Raw genomic sequence first — 8677 nt, 5'->3', positions numbered from 1 at the left:
TTATTGGAAGTGTTTGATATTTTACAAAACACCATGATAACAAAACTTGTAAATAAATATCTGTCTACATCGTAAATCATTTTTTAGGCTAAATTCTCAAATGAAAATACTGGATAGGAGATATGAAATGTGATGAGCATTCTTACAGCTAAACTGTTGTGCACGTCCTTAGTTATTTCTGTACACGAATTCTGTGAAGTGGAATTGCTGTTTAACGAATACGCAGGTTTTCTTTAAGTATGTGTGTTTTAAAAATGGGACTAGGTCTTTCTGTCTTTTTCTTCCCATTGTGAAAGAAATACATGCTCACTGTAAAAAATATTCAGACACAGAAAAGCATGAAGAAGAGAGTAAAAGTCACCTGTCTTTCCATAATTCCTGTTGACATTTGGATTCTGTGCCAACATACAGAAATATGTGCACCAATGTGAGAAGCCACGTATACCTCCATCATGACAAAAATGGGATCCATGCTCTGCAAACTGTGTTATATACTGATATTTTAAGAAAACACATTAAAGCATGGCACACTTAGAAAAATATGCACAAAACAGAAATGTACAGATGGATGAATGTTCACAAGTAAACACCCAGATTAAGAAAAAGAAAAAATGTGGAACACTTCACCAGGTTGTATGTTATCCTTACCCAGGTGCCATGCTAACTCTGTATGATTCTAGCCTTAGTTTATGTGCTCCTGAAATGAACACTTAATATGTATCAGAGATACATTTTCTTGTTAACAAAGAACTATATTTCATTTGACTATAAGACATCGTTGATTGTTAGTGTCCCATTGTTTTAGGTACTACAGAGAGAGAGAGAGAGAGAGAGAAAGGAAGGGAGGGAGGGAGAAAGAAGGAACAAGAGGGAGCGAGAAAAAGGAAGAAAACAGCAACAGCTGCCAACTAAACTATAACCTAACACTGTTGATAGGACAGTCCTGTGTCATAAGCAGCTTCTTTTTTTAAAAAATTGAGATATAATTGACATAAACTTTATATTAGTTTTGGGTGTACAACATAATGATTCAGTATTTGTATACTGCAAAATAATCACCACAATAAGTCTAGTTAGCATCCATCACCACACATAGCACATTTTTTTCTTGTGATGAGAACTTTTAAGATCTACTCTCTCAGCAACTTTCAAGTGTACAATACGGTATTATTAACTATAGTCACCATTCTGTGCATTACATCCCAGGACTTACTCATCACTGGAAGATCGTACTTTTGGGCCCCCTTCCCTCATTTTACCCACCCTCCATCCCCATCTCTGGCAACCATCAATTTGTTTTCTGAATCCATGAGTCTGTTTTGTGTTTGTTTGTTTTAGATGCCACCTATAAATGAGAGCATACGGTATTTGTCTTTGTCTGTCTGATACAACCAGCTTCTTGATGCTTTGAAATTTCCTTCATCTATTCTGAAGTTTGCCAGTTTCTCCACCCTTCAAGCTGGATTGTACGGTGTGTGAAGGCAATCTCTTTGCATTTTCTTATCTTTAGTCACTTTGGCTATCTTCTTTCTTGGGTCCCATCAAGCACTGGTTGTTTCTTCCCCAGAAAATATGAAATTATGGTCATTCTTCTAATGAAGATTATTTGCTTCAGTAATATTACATTTGTACTTTGCTTTTCTGTTTCCATATCTTTCTGCATACATTATATGATTTTGTTTCAATGCTGGTTATGGTGAAATCTTTTGAAAGACATTTTAAATAACTAAACTCAACATGCGTAGTACCAATGAAGTGCATAACTCAATTGGAAATGACAACTATATAAAATCTTTGCTGGAGTTCATGCATGATCAAGCAGTTAGGAGGATAGCAGAACCTATGTGAAAACTGTAGGTCTAAGAGTCAATGAAATATAATAGATACACACCATCGCTTTTCTTATAATTGAGATTTTATTGGCTTAGCGTCTGGTCTGTTCACAGATATGAATAATCTATACACAATTTTTATGCAAGTCCTAACAAATCTAAAAAAAAGTGGTTGCAGTCCTTTTCTAAAAAGTTACCCAGTCACTTCAGTTAAAATTTGGAGGCAAATTGTCCTTTGGAAGAGGATATAAAGTACTCATATGATAAAATATTGATAAATTGTTAGGTTAAAATCCCACTAATTCATGACTTAATAACATACTTACAACATAGTAAAAAAATGTTCAGGGCTTCCCTGGTGGCTCAATGGTTAAGAATCCGCCTGCCAATGCAGGGGACACGGGTTCGAGCCCTGGTCTGGGAAGATTCCACATGCCGTGGAGCAACTAAGCCCGTGTGCCACAATTACTGAGCCTGCGCTCTAGAGTCCGCGAGCCACAACTACTGAGCCCATGTGCCACAACTACTGAAGTCCGCACGCCTAGAGCCCATGCTCCACAACAAGAGAAGCCACTGCAATGAGAAGCCAGCGCACCGCAACCAAGAGTAGCCCCCACTCACTGAAACTAGGGAAAGCCCACGTGCAGCAACGAAGACCCAATGCAGCCAAAAATAAATATAAATAAATAAATTTATATAAAAAGTCCAATCTTTCACAGTGTATGATTAAAGTTGCAGGATAAACTGGGCTACTGCTACCAAAGATGTCACAGATGGCACTCAAGTCTGACCAAGAGCACCGAGATCAGGGAGCAGTTTGCTTAGAAAACTATTCTACCAAAGAGCAGCATGAAGTATCGAAGATCAGCAATGAAATGTTTGAGACACGCTAAATGTGTGATTACGACTGTGAATTGCATTTAATTATGCTTCCTGTTAAAGGATATAATCCTCCCTACCCCCAGCCTATGGAATGGTAAGTTGGAGCACAAGATGTCAAAGATTTCCTTAATTCAATATTCCTTGAATTCCACGTTGTGCAGAAAAATAAACAACAGCACCTGATTTTACCTTTTAAGAAAAAGCATTTACACTTATCTAAATAGGTAAAAAAAATCGTAATTATTTTTAGGGTGTCTAAAAAACATGCCTTTACAAGACAGCTGAACAGTAAGGGGAGAATGGAGACCACGGAAAAGATTTGGAATACGATATTCATCATCAAACCTGGCTTCTTTTGCTTCTGCTTCACCACAGGGCGGACTCTCCTCTTTGTTCCGTTTTCTGCAGTTACATCTTCTTTAGTGTCTTCCTGACCCACTTCGGCCTGTTCCTTTTGCTCCTCTTTCACTTTTTTTGGTTTCCACTATGAAGATTGATTCTTCCCTGTTGCCTTTTTGTAGCTTAGTTTCAACGTTTGCAGATACAGTTTGGTGTACCATTTCACTCATCCCTCGGATTTTCTTTGCTGCCCCTTGGGATGAATTGCTCTGCCTCCTGGGCATATTGGAGGACTGCTGCCACTCCTGTTGCTGCATTGCTGGACACTGCATAATCGTTTTTCATGGCTGCACAATAGTCCATCGCATGGGCGTGCCATACTTTATTTATTAATCCTAAAAATGATGGAAATTCAAGTCTTCTCTAATTTTTCACTGTTTGTAAAAGTCAAGACAGTAATTCTTTTGCTCGGATAATTATACTATTTTGTATAACTATTACCTTGGACTAGCTACATTGGTCCCAATAGGCCACTGGTCCTGGAAGGAGGACCAATAACCCAAATGTTATTGTGCATTTTATGTGTTTTTTTTTTTTGCGGTACGCGGTCCTCTCACTGTTGTGGCCTCTCCCGTTGCTGAGCACAGGCTCCGGACGCGCAGGCTCAGCGGCCATGGCTTACGGGCCCAGCCGCTTCGCGGCATGTGAGATCTTCCCGGACCGGGGCACGAACCCGCGTCCCCTGCATCGGCAGGCGGACTCTCAACCACTGCGCCACCAGGGAAGCCCTATGTGTACTTTTAAAAAGTTATTCAGATTGACACCTACTGATGGTGTCTGAGAATGTGTAATTCCTGAATCCTCGAGAATACTTTCCTGGATAATACTTCATGTTTTACTGGCCTTATTTTATTAAAAACACCTCTTCCAATATATCAACTTTTTTTCAGATTTGTATGTTGTAAATTTATTTTAGATTATCATTTCACTTAAAAAATTTTTTTCATAGCCTTTTGCCATTCAGAAATTCTAAATTTTTCTGAGTTCATTCTATTGATATTTTCCTAGATAGTTTTTGGATTTTATTCTCTTCTTCTGGGGCCTTCTTCTCTATGAGATAAGTACTTTATTATTCTATTTATTTGTATTGTTTCAAATTTAAAATCCAATTGTGAATTTGATTAGAGTTTCATTCCGTTAGATGTTAATTTCTGGATAACTGTCATATTTACAATATAAAATCTTTTAATCTGGGCTACAGTATATCTTTCCACTTTTTGTACCTTTCAGGTACCTCAGTAAAGTTTTGTAATTCTTTTCGTATGAATCCTGTGCATTTAGTTTTGATTTTACTTTCAGTTATTTTGTCTTGGTTGCTGTGTGAAAAGAAAATATTTCCTTAATATTTCCAGCAAATTAATGCTGATATGTAGAAAAAATGTAAATGAGGTGAAGGATATTCTAGTGTCTCAGCAGTTGATATTAACTTTTGTTTGTATGAAGAGCGTGGTTTTACTGCAAAAAGACTGTAATAGTTGTGAAGGATAGAAATGATCTTGTGGCTGACATTTCGGTTTCATGAAAATGAAAAAGAAGCTTTAAAAAGAGAGTAGGTGAGGGACAAAAGGAAAGTTCTAAAATGTGGGCTCTGGAGAGCACAGTTCCTTGACCTCACTGACCCCAAATCATAGGTGTGTATTCAGCTGGAAGAAGTCAGAATTGGGCCTTTTAATTCTGGGGCCAAGAGCTGGGGTCCTGACTGCCCATGTTGGTACAATTGGCAAGAGCCACTTAGGGAGGAATTGTCTGATGGAAATAACGTGTGCTATGTGGTGTCAACTTTTCAATTTGGCTACATGGTTAGCAAATTCTATTCTTAATTCTTAATTCATAAAATTTAGTTTTAGGATCACAGAAAAATTGAGTGCAAAGTACAGAGGGTTCCCATATACCTCTGTCCTTCAACTTCTCCCAATGTCAACATCCTGGCAAATTCTAGTTTTTTTTCAATAATATTTGTGGTGCTAGAGGATTATTTGCTGGGAAGTGGGATTTGTAGCGGTTTGAATTTTACATCAAGCTTGGCATGAAGCAAAAGCAGAATCTGCAAACGGGTATAATTGGATATCAAGGTTTTATTTATAATGGTGTTAGAATACATATGCATTTGATGTACATGAATTCAGCTGTCTGCTCTGACAGGAAAAAAAAAATAAGAGAGAAAAGCAAAGAGATAATGATGTGAATGTTAGAAAATTCCATCCCCTATTCCATCTAATAAAGTTATATACAAGAGTGAGCATCACAAGGGGATATTGGACAAATTGTCTTTGCTGTACACATGGACAAGTGGTATGTATATCTGTCTCCTTTTTGTTGAAATTTTTCAATGGTAATTTTACAATACTAGATTTTTAGTCTTTTGTTATCTAGGTGAAAAATCATCTCCAAATCATATCATCTCCAAATAATTTTTCTCCTTTCTAATTTTTGCCTCTTTTATAATATTTATAACTCACTTTCTCTTTCTTAATACATAGATTAGAAATTCCAGTTTGAATAATGGATGTGAAAGCAAGTAATCTATTCTTGTTCCTAATTTAGCTACTGTGGATATTTTTCATCATGTTAAGAACCGGTTTTTCTAGTATGGATTCATAAGGGGGTTTGTTAAAAAGAAAAATAGATTCTGAATATTATCAAGTATCTTTTCAATACTGATTGAAATCATCATATACTTTCATGCTTTGACTAATTTTATAAATTATATGCATTTTTTTCCTTAACATTTAATCATGCTTGCATTCATGGAGTAAAGTCAACTTGGTAATGATACATTATTACTTTGGACTTTTAGATTTGAATTGCTTATATTTTATTTATAATTTTCACATCTATATTCCTAAGTGAGATTGGTCTGTATTTTTTTTTTCTCTCTCTTTGTCAGATTTTGGATTAACTGATTTTTATCTCATCTTTCTGTCTTGTTTCAAGTCTGTGATTTCGATATCTAAAAAGTTCCTTTTAATACTATTATTATTATTTTAAAAATATAATTTTCGTAAAGTTGAACATAAACATACCCTATAATTCAGCAATTCTTCTATTAGGTAGAAACTCTGTTTCAAGTCTAAGCCTATCCCAATTCAGGTCGCTATATTCCCTAACAGTGCACATGTGTATTAGGAGACATATAAAGAATGTTCATGGTACTATTGTTTATAATGGAAAAATATTGGGCAATAGTGTGATTAGTTGTAAAATGAAAAAATATATTGTACAGGCAATATTACACATCATCATGAATTACTTTCAAAAACAAAAGACTGTGTAAAAAACACAAAAAGAACAATATGTAAAGTATAACTCAATTTACATAAAAGCTCAAAACAAGCAAAACTAAACAATATATTGTTTGGGGATTTATCCATATGTATAAATAAATTAAAAATAAAAGGAAAAAAGCTTAATACAAAATCCAGATAGTAGAGACAAGGAGTGGGGGCTGTGAGTTGGGAGGGGTGCTCTAGGGGTTTCAAAATTACCAGTAACTTTTCTTTCTTAAGTTAGATTGTGGATAAATGGGTGTTTATTTTATTGTTATTGATTATGAACTGTCCATTTACATATACATACACCCTTTTGTATATCTCACAGTATTAGTTTCCCAGGGCTACTATAACAAATTGTCATGAAGGAGGCATCTTAAAACAACAGAAATATATTCTCTGTTGTCTGAAATTTAGTTCTGGCAACTAAATCAAGGTGTCAACAGGGTCAGGTTTCTTCTGATGGCTCGAGGGAAGAAGCCTTCCTTGCCTCGTCTTAGCTTTTAGTGTCTCCCAGCTATCCTTGGCTTGTACGTGTATCCCTCCAATCTCTGCCCTCATCTTCACATGGCCTTTTTCCCTGTGTGGGTCTCTGTCTCTTTTTCCTTTAAGGACACCATGCTATAAGGCCTTCCTATAAGGCCCACCCTAATCCAGTATGACTTCATCTTAATTTAACTAATTACATCTGCCAAGATCCTATTTCCAAAGTGACCAGTTCTGAGGTCCTGGGGGGATGTGAGTTTTGGGGGAACACTATTTAACATACCACCCTTATGTATTTCATGTTTTAAGGAAATAAAAAAAAATTTTAAAAGCAGAGTAGTATAGGGCTACAAGTTTGGGGAATAACTTTGCAGCTTAATTTGAGTGTTTCTCATTCTTTTTAAAAAATAAATATAATGGATTTTAGCTCTTAAAAAAAGTGTGTTTCTCTTCTGCAACCTGAGTTTACTGTTTCCATTTTCTCCAGTCATGCTACGTTGCTTCCTAGGCTCCGTGCTGCTTTTTCCTATTTATTGACATTGAAGCAGTGGAGGGCTAGTCAAGCTTGGTTCACCTGGCTAGGGACAGGGGTTGGCCTCAGTCCCCCTCATTGTCACCAGAATGCTGTCAGTGTCCTCTCAGATCTTAAGGGATGAGGGTGAATGCTTGTGCATCACACTTGGCTAACTGTGCAGGCATTTTCTCTCCTTGTAAGGACTGTTGAATAACTGGATGCAAATGTAGTTCTTTTGAAATAATCTATTATTGTTTCTGCATCAGAAACAGTCAAGAAAAAATTGCAGTCTCTTCGGGACACTTCTCCAATGGCCATTCCTGACTCTGTCCCTCCTCCAAACCTCACACCTTGGAAGTGATCATTTTCTGCCTTGTCTATTTCAGCTCCTAGCCAGATTGCTTTCCATGTAGTTACAACCTCAGAGTGGTGCAGGAAGCCAACTGACAATGCAGTTTAGGGAAGGGATGCCAGGGCCCAGTATGAAAAAAATAGTCTGATATTTTTCCTTCTTGTTTATTAAATTTTAAAAAATATTAAAAGAAAAGTTATAAAAACATTTGCCTTGATCATTTGAAATTTTCTTGGCTTCAGTTTTCAGAAAGCTTCATGGTTAAAGCTGGAACATAATGCAATTCTAAAACTGCTAGAAATGTGTTCTCTAAAGTCCTAAAGTAAAATTGTCCCTTTGCATTTATTTTTGTCATTGTTTACTTTATATACATATTCAAATACACACATGTACATTTTAAGCTATTGGATAACAAAAATTTTAAATCTGTGCTATTGTGCAGCAGTAGTTTCTTTATTTTCATTGTTATATTATTACATTATATAGACTGTATCCGATTTATCCATTTTACTCTTAAAATTTTGTTTACATTTATTTTTTCTTGTGGGATTGCTTTCTTTCTCCCTTCCTTCTTTCATTCCTTCATTCTTCCCTTCCTTCCTCCCTCCCTCCCTCTCTCCCTCTTTCCCTCCCTCCTTCCCTCCTTCCCTCCCCCCTCCCTCTCTCTCTTTCTTTCTTTTCAGTTTTACTGAGATATAGTTGACATACAGCACTGTTTTTTTAAGGTGTACAGCATAAGGATTTGATTTACATACATTATGAAATGATTATCACAATAAGTTCGGTGAGCATGCATCATCTTGTACAGACACAAAAGTAAAGAAATAGAAAAAAAATTTTTTCTTGTGAAGAGAATTCTTAGGTTTTATTCTCTTTCATATATAACATACAGCGGTGTTAAATATATTTATGATGTTGTATATTACTTTTTTTTTTTTTTTTG

General features: G+C 36.1%; 1 non-coding gene across 1 annotated transcript; it reads right to left on the bottom strand.

Moving 5' to 3' along the window:
* Window positions 1–607: 607 nt before the first annotated feature.
* On the bottom strand, window positions 608–710 carry LOC112405492 (U6 spliceosomal RNA). Its single transcript, XR_003004346.1, has one exon. It is a non-coding gene; the product is annotated as a U6 spliceosomal RNA (small nuclear RNA).
* Between the last annotated feature and the right edge of the window lie 7967 nt (window positions 711–8677).

This window comes from Neophocaena asiaeorientalis, unplaced genomic scaffold (genome assembly GCF_003031525.2).
Source record: "Neophocaena asiaeorientalis asiaeorientalis breed wild unplaced genomic scaffold, Neophocaena_asiaeorientalis_V1.1 scaffold220, whole genome shotgun sequence".
NCBI classification, from domain to species: domain Eukaryota; kingdom Metazoa; phylum Chordata; class Mammalia; order Artiodactyla; family Phocoenidae; genus Neophocaena; species Neophocaena asiaeorientalis.
The sequence above is the reverse complement of the archived record's forward strand: the minus strand, read 5'-3'. Positions and strand labels throughout refer to the sequence as shown.